Source organism: Otolemur garnettii, unplaced genomic scaffold (genome assembly GCF_000181295.1).
Source record: "Otolemur garnettii isolate 467f Iridium unplaced genomic scaffold, OtoGar3 scaffold00001, whole genome shotgun sequence".
Classification (NCBI taxonomy): Eukaryota; Metazoa; Chordata; class Mammalia; order Primates; family Galagidae; genus Otolemur; species Otolemur garnettii.
The window spans coordinates 16210209-16224443 of record NW_003852396.1 but is presented as its reverse complement, the minus strand read 5'-3'; positions in this window follow the sequence as shown (position 1 = coordinate 16224443).

Sequence of the window (14235 nt, the reverse complement as noted above, 5' to 3'; positions counted from 1 at the left end):
TCAGTGACCTTTTCTTCACCTGCAGAATACAAGAAACCTCAGTCATTTGAAATTCAGCTAGAAACCAGGATATAAACAACAAAGACTTCCAAACAAGCAAATGTAATTTTTGAGCATCAATTCAGCAGAAGGTGGTAGCGAGAGAAGGTGGCTTCTCACCTCAGTGGAGTTTTCCCAGGACTGAGTTTCTTTCTCTCTGGCTGTTGGGCTTGTCTCTAGGTCAGCAGTTCTCAACCTGTGGGTCACGACCCCTTTGTATTAAAGGGTTGTGGCATTAGGAATGTTGAGAACCACGGCTCTAGGTGTTGCCAACTTCTGCACAGAAGCATGAATACCATGTCAGCATCCCAGCCTGTGGAAAGGGGGAAGGAAGAACTGGAGGGGCAGGCAGCCGTAGGGAAGTGACTTGGAAGTTGTACACATCACATTTCCACTCACATTCTATTGGTGAAAACTCAGTCACACAGTCACATCAAGCTACCAGGAAGGCTGGAAAATTTAGTTCCTAGTGAGAAAGGTGTGTACTCTACTAAAGCTCAGTGGGGTGTCTACTTTAGCTAAAAGGAAGAAAGGGAGAATGGCCAGTGTAAGTCTAAGTCTAATACTCATTTTATATTAAAGAGCTTGGCATGTAGTGGGTGCTCAGAAACTGTTACCTTTTATTATTGGCATATGTGGTTTTCATTTCTGCTTCATGGCACCTTCCTAACTTTTAGAGCCAAAATGTAGGATTTCAGAGGCCAGGTTCAGAGAAGAACTTCTTCCAATTCCATATAACTCTGACTTCCTTAGCCAGCCAGGCTTGTGATCTGGTCCAACACTAGATAAAACTAATGAGCCTTTAGAATTTATCCTGGCTCTCTCCCTTCACATCCCAGTGACTAATTTCTGTTACAGTAGTAACATCGCTTCTTGGGGTGGTAGGGAAGCAATTCCATTCCATCTCCGCCCCCCGCCCCCAGCCAAAGGTTCCATATTCCAGGTGCATTGCACCTTTGCTTTTCTGGTGTGATTACAGAGATTTAAACATCTACCTGCTAGATTATGAGTCTCTGAAGGACTAAAAACTACCATTTACAATTCTTTGTTATCTCCAGGGCCTGGAACAAGGCCTGGCGCTAAGAATGTGTTTAGTTTGTTGAAGTAAATAAAATGTCTCAATCAAATTTTTGTATAACCTTCCAAAGAGTAGCATTAAGTACAACCAAATTTGGTGCATTATTTAAAAGGCGTAAAAGTAGTGTCAAGTTAGATTTTTAATTCAGTCAGTTATCTTGTCTTCTGAAAGCAGATTTTAATGACCTTACATATAGATTTTTAAAAGAAGGTGAATGAAAAAGCCATTTTGTTTAGCTAATTCCATTGCTTCACAAAGTTACTCACAACATTTTATGTTCATGATTGCCGCCAAAGAACTCTTTAATTCTTATTGCTGCTCGTAATACTTGTAAATACTTCAATTCTATTGTTTTCTTACACCGAATGAGAATGGTGGGGAACATGCCTTTCCTCCTGGCCGGCATACCCCCCACCTGGCTCATGTGCCCTGCACTCTGGGTCTTGGCTCCAGCGTTTGCCCTGATCCCTGCCCCTGCCAGTTGCAGCCCTGTCCTTCCTTCACAATTACATTCAAACCATCTCCTTCAACAAACCTTCCCAGATTCGCTCTCTCATGTTCCCCAAACTCGGCTCTTTGTACCTTTTCCTATTGTACTTTCATAATCTGTCTCCCCATAAAGTGATTTATTTATCTGCCTATCTTCTCTGAGCCTCATAGGCACTCACAGAGGTAAGCCGCTTTGAATTCACATGGTCAGGACTCCACCAGTGACTAGCTGGTGTGACCTTGAGCATTTAATATGACCTCTTTACACTTCACCGTCTGTGTAGACAAAACTGGGGTCCTAACATTACTTCCCACATGAGTTTTTGATGGATGGATGGATGGATGGGTGGACTGATTGATAACTCATTGTAATGTCCTTACCTCATGTCAGGCACTGTTCTAAGTACGTAATGAACACTAACTCATTTAATCTCATTCTTTTTCTGTGAAAAGCTGAACTGGTTACTAAGCTATTTCTCTCAGCTCTAGTTCTATCTTTCTGTACCCTGACTTATGGCCAGATGTCGGACCCTACAAACCAGTTCTTTGGCAGCAGGTTTTCTGTTAATTTCTGCCCATAGGAGGCACTAAAGGGAGACCGGGGGCTGGAGAGAGGGAGATTCCTTCTCTGTTTGCTTACTTTTGGTTCCTTGCAGTATTTAGCCCAAACACATACCAGCAACAGCCCTCCACCCAGCATCAGCCTCTGGTCCCAGCCTGCAGCACCCTTCCCCCCCAGAACAGGCCCTCCAAGCCCCCACAGACTTAGCAGGGAGTCTCTCGCTGCACTGCCCAGCTTTGATGGTCCCAGCCTCTTCCCTTCATTCCTCCAGCCTTAGCAGTGGTACCTGCTTCTTGTGGTTACCACCCGCGGTGGTGGCCTCAGTGTTCCAATCCTCCTCATTCGGCCCTCTGGCACCTAGGAAACCTGTTGTTTATATTAAATTATTTTTGTCGAGATTTGCCTCATGTGGTCCTGCCTTCTCAACTTGACCCGTCTGTTACAGGTTGGTACAGTTACTATCCCCGATTTTACAAAAGAGGAAACAAAACCCAGAGAAGTTAAGTAACTCGCCTGAAGGGGCTGGGACTTAAACCCAGGCTCCAGATGCCATCGTGGTGCCAGGAGCCAGGCGTTCAGGTTTGTGCAGCGCTGCCCCAGGCCTGCTGCGTGGGAGCCCTACACGGACAGCGGTCCTCAACCTCGTCACCCTCTTCCGCACTCCTCATCACTGATGCCAGACGCGCAAAGCTCAGGGTGTGTGCAGTAAATGCCCACTCATCTGAGCTTAATTTCCTAACGAGGGGAATCAGAAAGGGATGTGGAGGAGGCAGGAGGACTCTGACGCCTCTGCATCCCACCCCTCAGCCCTCCTTCCTTTGGAGCTGTTACCGGGGCAACTGATTCCCCCTCTTTTCTTATCCCTCTCCTGCCATCCTTCTCCTGTCCCCTGGCTCTTGACTTTCATTTCTCTATTTATTAAAAGGGAAAAAACATTTCTCTGACGGCCTGAAAATATCACAAGGAGAAATAAAACAAATGTTAGTGGGTAGTAGAACAAAACACTGTTTTTCTGTCATAGTTTGTCACAGTTTTTAGTGCCTAATTTTAACAAGAAATAATCATATTTCTAATAATGGCACCCTATCAGGCTCCATTATCCTGTTATCCCAAAAGCACTTTGAAATCTTTGTTTATAAACTTGTTCAGCCTTCCATTCAAGCAGTTGTTGCGCCAAACCTAATTGCTTCCAGATAGGATACAATATACAGTATTTCACTTCTCACCAGACTCCCTGCCTCACTCTCATTTAGTCCTGAGCTAATTCTCAATAGGCCTGCTTCCATTCCTAGCCTGCCCTCTGGGCCAGCTCTTGTATTCACGGCTGGTTTAGGCACAAACAATTTGTAATCCGTTTCATACATGCCCCTCCTTCCACCCTGCAGGAGGGGCTCCCAGAAGAAAACGTTGTCTTTGATCAGAGCGGCCAGGGAGAGAACTAATAACCAGCACTTTTTGTGTCTTTTCGAGGCCTCTGGATTTCCCAGAGGTTGTTTTAAAAAATCTATTTTCTGACCCTCTTGAAAACACTCTATTCAAGTGCTCAGCCCTCTGACGACCACCTCACCATTTCTTCATTATGCTCTGGGCCCCTCGGCCTCCTCCTGCCTCACACAAAAGTTAGACAAAAAGGCAACTGTTAGAAAAAAGCAAGATGCGGAAACAGAAGTCCGTGGCAGCAGCTGCGAGCTAAGCAGTGGATAAGGGGGAACAAATTTGTGCCCTTAGTGTTTGTTTGGAGGTCAGGGCGGTGGCCCAGCAGGACAGAGGGAGGGCTCTTTGTCCACGGTATGATTTGCCCATCTGGCCCATTCAGCATCCCCTGGACCAGCTGACCCCTGCCCCAGCTGCTTCACTGGCTCCTTCCCGCTCTGAGCTTGTTGAACTGTAATGAGCATATCCTCCAGTTTCCTAATTGACTTTGCAACAGTCCCAACGCACTTCCATAAAGGGGGAAAACAATAATCCGGAGGAATCCCGAGGCTCTCACTAGGTTACTGGGTCAGCTTCTATTAAAAGGGGAGTCACGTTTTAAAAGCGTGCTTTCTATATGTATAATTGGGGAGATGAAAATAGGCTACCCCTCCTGAACTCAGGTTCTATTTAGCTCTTTATCAAGTTAATTGGTTTTTATTTTCTCTTCCCAAAAGATGTAGCTACTCAACCCCACCTCTCAGCTCTCATTCGGCTTCCAACCCCTTCACCTGATTCAGTGAGAGTTCCCCCAAAGACATGTAATTTGTTTTCTTTGTGTGTTCACAGGTTTTGAGCTTCAGCTTGTATAGTTTATTATTGCAGTGGGTGTTATCAGGCAGCCCTCAGAGCAGGCATTCACACAGCTGTGAAACTCAAGGAAGATTCTGACCAAAAGGCCAAGGTCTTTCCCTCCAGGTGGTACCCATCGTTCACCACAGGTCCCTTATTATCAGGAATATTTGTGCTTCTACCTGCAGGTGGATTTAGTTCTCTTTAGCTTGAACTTTGTGCTAAATCTGAGAGCCTAGTTTACAGTGGGTAAGAGTAGAAACTGATTAATCAGCATACAGGTGATAGGTACTGCAGAGATAATTTATATTTTTTAGCCATCATAATTTGTTACACATTTTATTTCTTGATTTATTTTTATTTTTTACAGGCTCAATGCTGCTGTTTCAAAGCAAGTTTGGGACTGGAGCTCCATCACGATGTTATTTAACACTTGAATTTGCACAAAGATACTGAGGCTGTCATTTAAGGTTGTCATCTCAGAGTTTTGCCAATATAAATTTCAAGTTCTTTGTAAAATGGCTAAGAGCTTTCTTTTTGGAGTCAGAGACATCTGGGTTTGCACCCCACCTCTGCTACTCACAAGCTGTGTGATCCTGGGAGATTTACTTGATCTTTCTGAAGATTATCTACAAAATGAAGATGATAATTATAGTATTTAGTTTATAAGGTGCTTGTGAGGATTATGTACCTAAAGCATGTAAATCTTCCACAAATATTAAGTATCATTATTGCAATACTTTCTCTGTATTCCCTCAGAACAATTCTGAGCATGTAATAATTGCTGAATAAACATTGATTAAATTGCATTTAAGTGAATTTTCAAAGGTTCAACTTTCAATGACTCAATGTAAAATATTGGTATATCTCCAAGGCAAGTAATGCCCAGAGGTAGAGGCTGAACATTCATTAAGTTCAATTGTATTTAAACAGTAGTAGAACACACACACACACACACAGTTGTAGATATTATGTCAAATCCTATTAAAACAGGAGTCATGTGAATGTCCCCGGGGCCACACCTGTCTCATGTTGCAGGTAGCTCATTTGCACTACTGGCCTTCAGTTTGCTAGATCTACCTCCCCACCTATCAAGTACCAGGACCTCAGCTCACCCCACCTTTGTGCCCATTTGGGAGTTCACCCACTAGAAGGCCAGGTTGTATCTATAATCTGAGCTGGGGCTCCTCTGCCCCTCTTCTGCTCCCTGGGACTGTGGCCACCTTTCTTCAGCTCCCAGTGCTGCAGAAACTCAGCTCACATTCACACTGTGGCACTGACCGCTGCAGCTTCTGAAGCCCACTGGGTAGCTGCTTTCTTAGCCCATGAGGCTTGAAACTTTCCTGTTTCCACCTGTCTCTCCATTTCTGTGGTTTCTCACTTTTTCTCTCCTGCTATGACAGGAAAAAGTAGAGATGAAGGTCTGAGACTCCTCATGGCATAGTTCTTGCAGATTTATAACCCCTCAGAAGAGGGCATGTCCCCAGAAAAAGAACATGAGCCTGTATGGATTCAGCTATCATATCAAGGGTGGACACCGATGCCAGCCTTAGTACAGCCTTCAAAGCACTTTTTCTAAGAGAGTTCACAAACTTAACTGTCAGACCTTATATAATGACAGCTTTGATGGCCATTCCAGAAAAAGAATTCCAAACGTGCTATGAAGGGTGGGTGGCCTAGGCACTGACGTCAGTGCACAGCTTCCCAAGGGGAGCCCTTCACAGGTGACCATAGTGATACTCAGCAGCAAGGCATGCAGCACTTTTTCTAGGATGAGCTGGTGAATTTAATTGTCTGACCTCCATATGTAACTCCTCTTTTTTTTTTTTGCAGTTTTTGGCTGGGTCGGGTTTGAACTCACCACCTCCAGCATATGGGGTCGGCGCCCTACTCCTTTGAGCCACAGGCGCCGCCCCCATACGTCACTCCTCTTATCAGAGCACACAAATGGGGCTGGGGGAAGACAAGGCCAAAGTGGATTTCAGGACAAGCTCATGCCATACTCTGAACCTCTGTTTTTTCTGGTGCCTGCTTCTAATTCTAGCCCACTCTGCAAACATTCTTTGCTTAGTATGGTTTTTCTGGAGGAGAGTTATTCTCTGTGTCTGCACTGCAGCGTCAGGAGGCCCTCCAGGTTTAATAGACATAGCTGTCTGTCAATGGTACCTGGGCTCAAGGTCCTCCTCGTGAGGCTCCAAGGCCCCATGTAAGTCAGCAATGTGTCCAGATAGCTACTTAAATGTCCCTGAGAACCCTGTCACACTGAAGACATTTGTCTGTCTGGGGCAAATAGACAACCTTTGGACGAAGCTGTGTAATTCAAAAGACACACATCCAACCAAATCCAAGCTCTCACCTAGCTCAGACACCCGCCACATGCCTTTCTAACAAGACATGTGTGACAGAGATGAGGGGAGGAATGGAGTCTTTTCACGAATCAGAAGTGTTCACCTTGAGCTTTCTAAAACTCCTGGTAATTACAGAGTATTTGAAATTACATAATTCTAAAGTTGGGATCTAGGTTTCATAAAGAATCAGTGATAGTGTCAAGAATAGAAACTTTGCTCCCTGGGAAGTTTTTTGGATGCAAAGAGATGCAGCAACCCTGCAGTGGTGAGATCCTAATGAAATGGAGAAGACTCTCTCCTTTGAGGAAGAAACCGTTCCTTGTGACGAAAAAAAAATGAAACGTACCTTTTAACTTTTATCAAGTCTCATGTGACAATAAGACATGTTCTCTTTTACAAAAAGAAAATGAGAAACTGAATTGGTAAATAATCCAGATGTCAAGTACTGGAGCAATCATAAACAGAAAGTTCATGGCAATTAACAGACTCTAAAGTAAAAACATTTCATCTAATCACAGGTCCTGACAAGCTCTAACCGAGCCAAGCCAAGAAGACAAAAATCCCGGACAAAATAAGAATTGATTAATAATATATGGGAATTGGTAGAAAAGCTATCAAATTGGAACAATACATTTTGCATTTTAAAAATCTTGCCTATTGTTCTATATAATGTATGACAAGATATTGAATCAAATTTTTCTTATCTCAAGGTTTCAGCTAAAGCTCCAAGCTAAGGTCAATAGGTGGTACCTTACATTGTATGCAGAGACCTAGGAGCTATAAGACATAGGCCCCAGAGTTTAAATGAGTGGCCAAAGGGATCCCCCAGCTCTCACCATCACCACCCCATGAGCAGAAGACTAGAACTTACAGCTGAGGACGGTTGGTGGGCAGAGAACAAAGCCTCTAAGGGCACCATATATGGAGATGGGGAACACTGTAAGAGGCAGACTAGTGTCTCAGTTTTGTCTTGGCTTAGTGAGTTGCCCAATGCGGTGGGGCCACCAGGATGGACCACTATAAGGCCAATCATGACAGAGGCTGAGCAGCAGCCCTGGGAGGTGGAGGATTCTGAAGGCAGAGGCGGGCTGGAGCAGGCAGTGAAGGTGGGAGGAAGGAGAGCAGCTGCATGGCAGAGCCACCTCCCACTCTTCACGATGGCTGGGGTGGTGGAGAGTCTTCAAGGCCAGAGGATGCCACAGACAGTAGCTGAATCTGAGTCACGTGAGGGTGGTGTACCCATGAAGAGGACTACTCCTGGCCTTCCAAGAAACCTGCTATTGCATCGGTGACACAGACAGCTTTGGGACACTTGCCTGGCCAGGGCACCTGCAGTCAGGAGGAAACTACAGAGAGCATAATCTAAATAAAAAAGGCTTCTGGCCCCTTGACCGCTGTATTATAATAATTTCCTAGGGCAGCTGCAAATTACTATAAACTTGGTGGCTCACAATGTCAAAAATTTGTTCTCTCACAGTTCTGGAGGCCAGAAGTTCAAAGTCAGGGTGTCAGTAGGGCTGCTCTCCCTGTAACAGCTCTAGGGAATAATCTGTTCCTTGCCTGTCCCAGCTTCTGACGACCCCAGGTGTTCCCTGTGGCTGCATCACTCCAACCAGTCTCCAGGGTCACCCTGCCTCTTCCTCTTCTCTGTGACTCTCTTCTGTGTGTTTCTTATAACGGCAAGTCATTGGATTTAGGACCCACCCAGATAATCCAGGACAATTTCAACTCAAGAAAACTTTGACTTAATTATGTCTGCAAAGAACCTTTTTTCCAAATAAATTGACAATCACAGGCTCTGGGGATTACAAAGTGGACATATCTTTTTGGAGGTTACAATTCAACACACTACATTCCTTGTCCCCTTTTTCTCCCCCAACCAGAGAGGGACCGGAATTGGCAGGGTGAAGGCAAAGAGGAAGGAAACCGCAGACTGTGCCCCTCCCAGCCACCCACCCACGGAGTCCCCACTCCCCATGAAATAGGCCCAAGCTTGGGAGGAGAATCTCCGAAATGAACGTGAGTTTGAAACTTCACATTTTGTTCACTAAACTTTCATTACCTCAAAGTGGCTTGGAAGTTTTGAGATCTGCCCGAGACTTTCCAAAGGGTCATAAAGGGGCGACCGCCCACACGTGACTGAAGACCGTGCTGGGAAAAGATGAGACGGGCATTTCCTGTTGTGTTCCCCTGAGTTCATCACAGTCAATAAACTGGTTACATTAATATTATTCAATAGTTTATGCTTTTCTAATTACAGCAGCTCTGGTTTGTTTGTTTTTAATAAGAAAAGCACAATTTAGAGATGAAGCAGGCTAATATGGGTTCACAGTGAACATCATATGAGGACAGGACAAATGGCTATTAGGGGCAAACACTCATGGACATCTAAACCATAAAACTATGTGCAGTGTTGATCACTGAAGCAAGAAGAGTGCCAACAAGCAGTTCTTTCAACAGCAGATGCTCTTGTCCACCTGGCTGGGCCCAATACCAGATACAGACTGATAAGGAAAGTACAATGGGACCATTACCTACCCCAGTCAATCAAAATTCTAGTCATGCAGCTTCATATCATTTGAGATTTGTAAGAGCTGTCCCACTGCTGGCTACATGGAAACCCAAACATCAGATGAATGGCGAGACTCAGCTATGCACTTGAACCACTGATTTTGTTGAGATTACAGAAAATTTCAAACCTACGTACCTCTTTTCCTTCACAGATTTTAAGGGAGATTTGTTTCAGCTTCAATTTTCAGCTTGTTGCAAGCTCTATAATGTTGACTTTCCTATCCAGTGTGTGAGTTCTTCCTCATATGTTCTGCATTGTGCACACATTTGGCAAACTGGCCTTCTGGGGCTGTTATTAACAGGGACTTGGGGGACAAATCAGGCTCGAAGGCAGAGGTCTATGGTGAGCCAGTGGAGGCTATTGGTGGAGAGCTCAGTAGGCTAAAATATCAACACACAGAAGCCCTCAGTGAGTGATGTCTGCAGCAACGGACCTTTAAAGAAATAGCAATACTAACAAAACAGCTAGCATGAACGTCAGCAAGAAAAGAACTATATTCTGCATTCCACCCAATCTTTTCTTTCCCCAGTGGTAGGTACAGGTCTACATCTTCAATTTAACAACTTTCAACATTGCAAGGCAAACATAAAAGAATGGATTAATCCATTTTCAACAAGATGTGAAATGCCACAGACATCCATTAACCCCAAGTTAACTGCAAAAGTTATTTGTCCAGATACTGCTATTCTCTGAGTTTTGATATTTCTATAATCTATCCTCCTTTTCTTTGCCCTATGTGATACTTGAGGATATAGTAGAAGGGGGTTGGAGGGCAGAGAGAATTTAATAAAAGGAACAACTGGCAAGAGAAGTGGGTAATACAAGAAGTTTAGAGCTGAGCACCGGCTTCTGGTTGTGGTTAACGGACCAAACGCCATCCCTCTGAGTGGGAATTTCAGCCAAAATTAAAAAAGCTAACTAATGAGATGACACACTTAAACTAGAAAGCCAGTGTTCTATAACGCTGCCTGACTCTTCCATTGTGTAGAAGTGTCACTCTGGCAGGCTTGGGTCATTATTAATCAATAGGAAGAGAGAAAACGCTCTTGTCTAATTTGGAGGTGTTGGGGTTTAATTCCATCAACACCACATCATCACACCAGGGCTTTAAGAAGGATTACTGAATACAGAAAACACAGATTTGGATTAAGTTTTCCTAAGCATAAGTCTTGTGCTTAGACCAGATTCAATAGTCCATGACACCATTATTGTTACTGGTGGACCATTATGCAGACATGTGGAACCCCTGGATGTTTCTGCCCTGGCCGTCCTGGCAGCGCCTGGGATCCTGACCACATAACCTCTTCTAGGCAACCATGGTCCCTTGGGGAGCCCAAAGCATATTTGATCATAACCCTGCCTGGCTTGTAGGGTCAGACATGGTGAGTCTCAACATGCAAAATCACCCAAATGGTAAAATTTGTAAAGTGAAAAGGATGAGTATATACTGCCTCTTAACTCCAAAATTTTGGTTGCCACATTGGAAGGCAATATGGAGTTTCTATGCTGAAAAATTATGGACAAAAGTGATTTTTAGGATATTTTCTTAAGCATTTTAGGATTTTTAGGAAGAAAAATTGAAACAAGGGCAGTGTCTGTGGCTCAGTGGGTAGGGCCCCCGCCCCATATACCAAGGGTGGTGGGTTTGAACTTGGCCCCAGCCAAACTGCAACAAAAAATAGCTGAGCTTGTGGTGGGCACCTGTGGTCCCAGCTACTCAGGAGGCTGAGACAGGAGAATTGCCTAAACCCAGGAATTGGAGGTTGCTGTGAGTTGTGACGCCACAGCACTCTACCGAAGGCAATAAAGTAAGACTCTATCTCAAAAAAAAAAGAAAGCAAGAAAAAGAAAAACTGAAACAAAGTTTAGGAAGAAAAGTGGAAACAGAATCTTTGCATTGAATATATTTAACCTAAGCTTATCTATCATAATGGGATTCCCAATAGAAAAATTATTTAGGGCTGTGCCTGTGGCTCAGTGAGTAGGGTGCCGGCCCCATATACCGAGGGTGGCGGGTTCGAACCTGGCCCTTGCCAAACTGCAACAGCAAGAAAAATAACCGGACGTTGTGGCAGGCACCTGTAGTCTCAGCTACTTGGGAGGCTCAGGCAAGAGAATCACCTAAGCCCAAGAGCTGGAGGTTGCTGCGAGCTGTGATGCCACAGCACTCTACCAAAGGCAACAAAGTGAAACTCTGTCTCTAAAAAAAACAAGTTAAAAAAATAAAAAATAAATGTTTAAAAAAATAAAGCTTATTTATTTCTTGGAGCAAATAAAAACAACACTAGTTTGAAGACAAGAGTGCTCAATAGCCAACAAATATATCTACATACATATATGTGTGTGTGTAAATGTGTGTCTAAAACGTATGTATAAATAAATATGTAAAAAATGGTATTTAAGGAAATAACATTTTATTTTGTTTCTTTTTATTCCTTTTTCTGTAAATATAACTTTTATAATTGGTATCCCAATGTAGTAGCTGCCTTAGAAATAGGCAGAAGATACAGAACAAGAAATACAATATAGGTTGAGTAACCCTTATCTAAAATGATTGAGAATAGAAGTATTTCAGATCACAGATTTTTTTCAGATTTTGAAATTTTGCACTATCCTTACCAGTTGGGCATCCCGAATCTGAAAACTGAACTTTGAAAGGCTCCAATGAGCATTTCCTTTCAGCATGTCAGTGCTCAAAAAGTTTGCAATTTAGAGAATTTTCAGATTTCACATTTTTGAATTTGGGATGTTCAATAGGTTTACACCTTTCCTTGTTTTGGTATTAACAAATACCCAACTACTCTGAGAGACGTAGTTATTTTTCAAGATGTCTGCAATTTAGATCCATCAAGAAAGAGTATGTTGAAAATTAATTTTATCAAAAAAGAATAAAATGTTGAAAATCCATTTTATGGAGTTACTTTGTCTGAGGCAAGAACACTGGGAATACATCAATGCTGACCTCTCCTGCTCTAACACTAGAAAATGCTGCTCTGGGTTCCCCACGAAGGGCTCTCACTTTTCTCGTCCTTTGCTTTTTTCAAGTAGTTACCTTCTCCTGGAGCACACATTACTCACTGACATCTAAGTCATGAGCATTCTCTAAGGTTTAGTTTGTATGCCACCTTGCCCTCCAAGCTTTGTTTAATAGACCTTTTCCCTCTCAGAACTCGCATATCACTCACAGCTGTGCTTCAGTTGAATGAGTTCCCAAATCTTGACACACACCCCTCAGCCTCTTCTCCCTTCTATGAATTCCATGTTTTGGAAAAGTGTCATAACCAAGTATACAGCATTTATGAAGAAAAGATTCATTCATTGAATAATCAGTGCTTTTTGTTTGGGCAGTTATTGTGTAGCTATCATCAATGTCATTTTTATTTAGTATTATGAAATGCATAATCACACAAATCACTGTCATGGATGTGGCACTAATTATAATAATGAGGGAAACATTAAGTCAGCAGTTAGTGGCCTAGCTCCAACGGTCATGCTATACTTCTGTCCAAGGTCATGCCGGTTCTGGACATGCTCCTTTGGAGTACTGAAGCCACCAAATGTCTGTAAAAATTATCTCACCCGCTGATTGCATCTTAGAATTTCCAACGATGTCATTGACAAGCAGTCAAAGCTACTGAAGAGCATGAGCTAAGCAATGATAACACAAAGTTGGTATTCTTTTGGCCTAAAGAAACTTGACCTTGTATATTAGCTGGGGTGACAAGCTCTCAGTTTCTATGAAGCAGAAACAGCCTTTGAATCTCAAGCTTTACTCTCTAAAACCTCTAAGATTCTGGAGAGGCCAAGGTAAGAATGAAGAGCCTCTATTCCTAGCCTCCCTGATTCTTTTTACTAAATCTTAACTGTGTTCAACAGTGTTGTAATTTTTAAGTTGTAGTTCCAGAAAACATTGCTTGTAGGGGACTGTCCAAAATGTCAAATTGTAACTGTTAAAGGGAAACTTAAAGAATCAACTTACTGTCCAAATTTCCCACGCATTCAGTTGTCTGAGTTTAGAAAGAACACTTCTTTAGTCTCATAGAAACAACCATGAAGGAGGGAATTATAAGAGTAATAATTCATTGCAGTCCTACTCTGTACCAGGCACTGAGTTAGGCACTTTGCACTTGCTATCCCTAGTCCTCCAACAGCTTTGCATAATGGGTGTAAACATCTATTTAACACATATGGGTTTTTATTTTTGTGCAATTAATTTTTTCTTTTTAAACCTGTTGCTCTTTCTCTGTATAGACTCAATTTTGACACTGGCTATCCACTAAATAACGTTATTACAACAGAAATTAAAGTAGATTCAAGAGAATGTGGTTTTTCTCTATAGAGACTAAATAATGAACTTGAAAGGGCACTTTCAAAGTAATTCTGACACCTCTGGGATATTGCAAAGGTAATCTTAAGAGGGAAATTTATAGCACTACAAGCCTTCCTCAAGAGAACGGAAAGAGAGGAAGTTAACAACTTAATGGGACATCTCAAGCAACTGGAAAAGGAAGGAAATTCCAATCCCAAATCCAGCAGAAGAAAAGAAATAACAAAAATTAGAGCATAATTAAATGAAATTGAAAACAAAAGGATTATAGAACAGATCAATAAATAAAAAAGTTGGTTTTTTGAAAAGGTCAATAAAATAGATAAACCTTTGGCCAACCTAACCAACAAAAAAAGAGTAAAATCTCTAATCTCATCAATCAGAAACGGTAAAGATGAAATAACAACAGACCCTTTAGATATTCAAGGAATCCTTAACAAATATTACAAGAAACTTTATTCCCAGAAATATGAAAATCTGAAAGAAATCGACCAATACTTGGAAGCACGCCACCTCCCAAAACTTAGCCAGAATGAAGTGGAAATGTTGAACAGG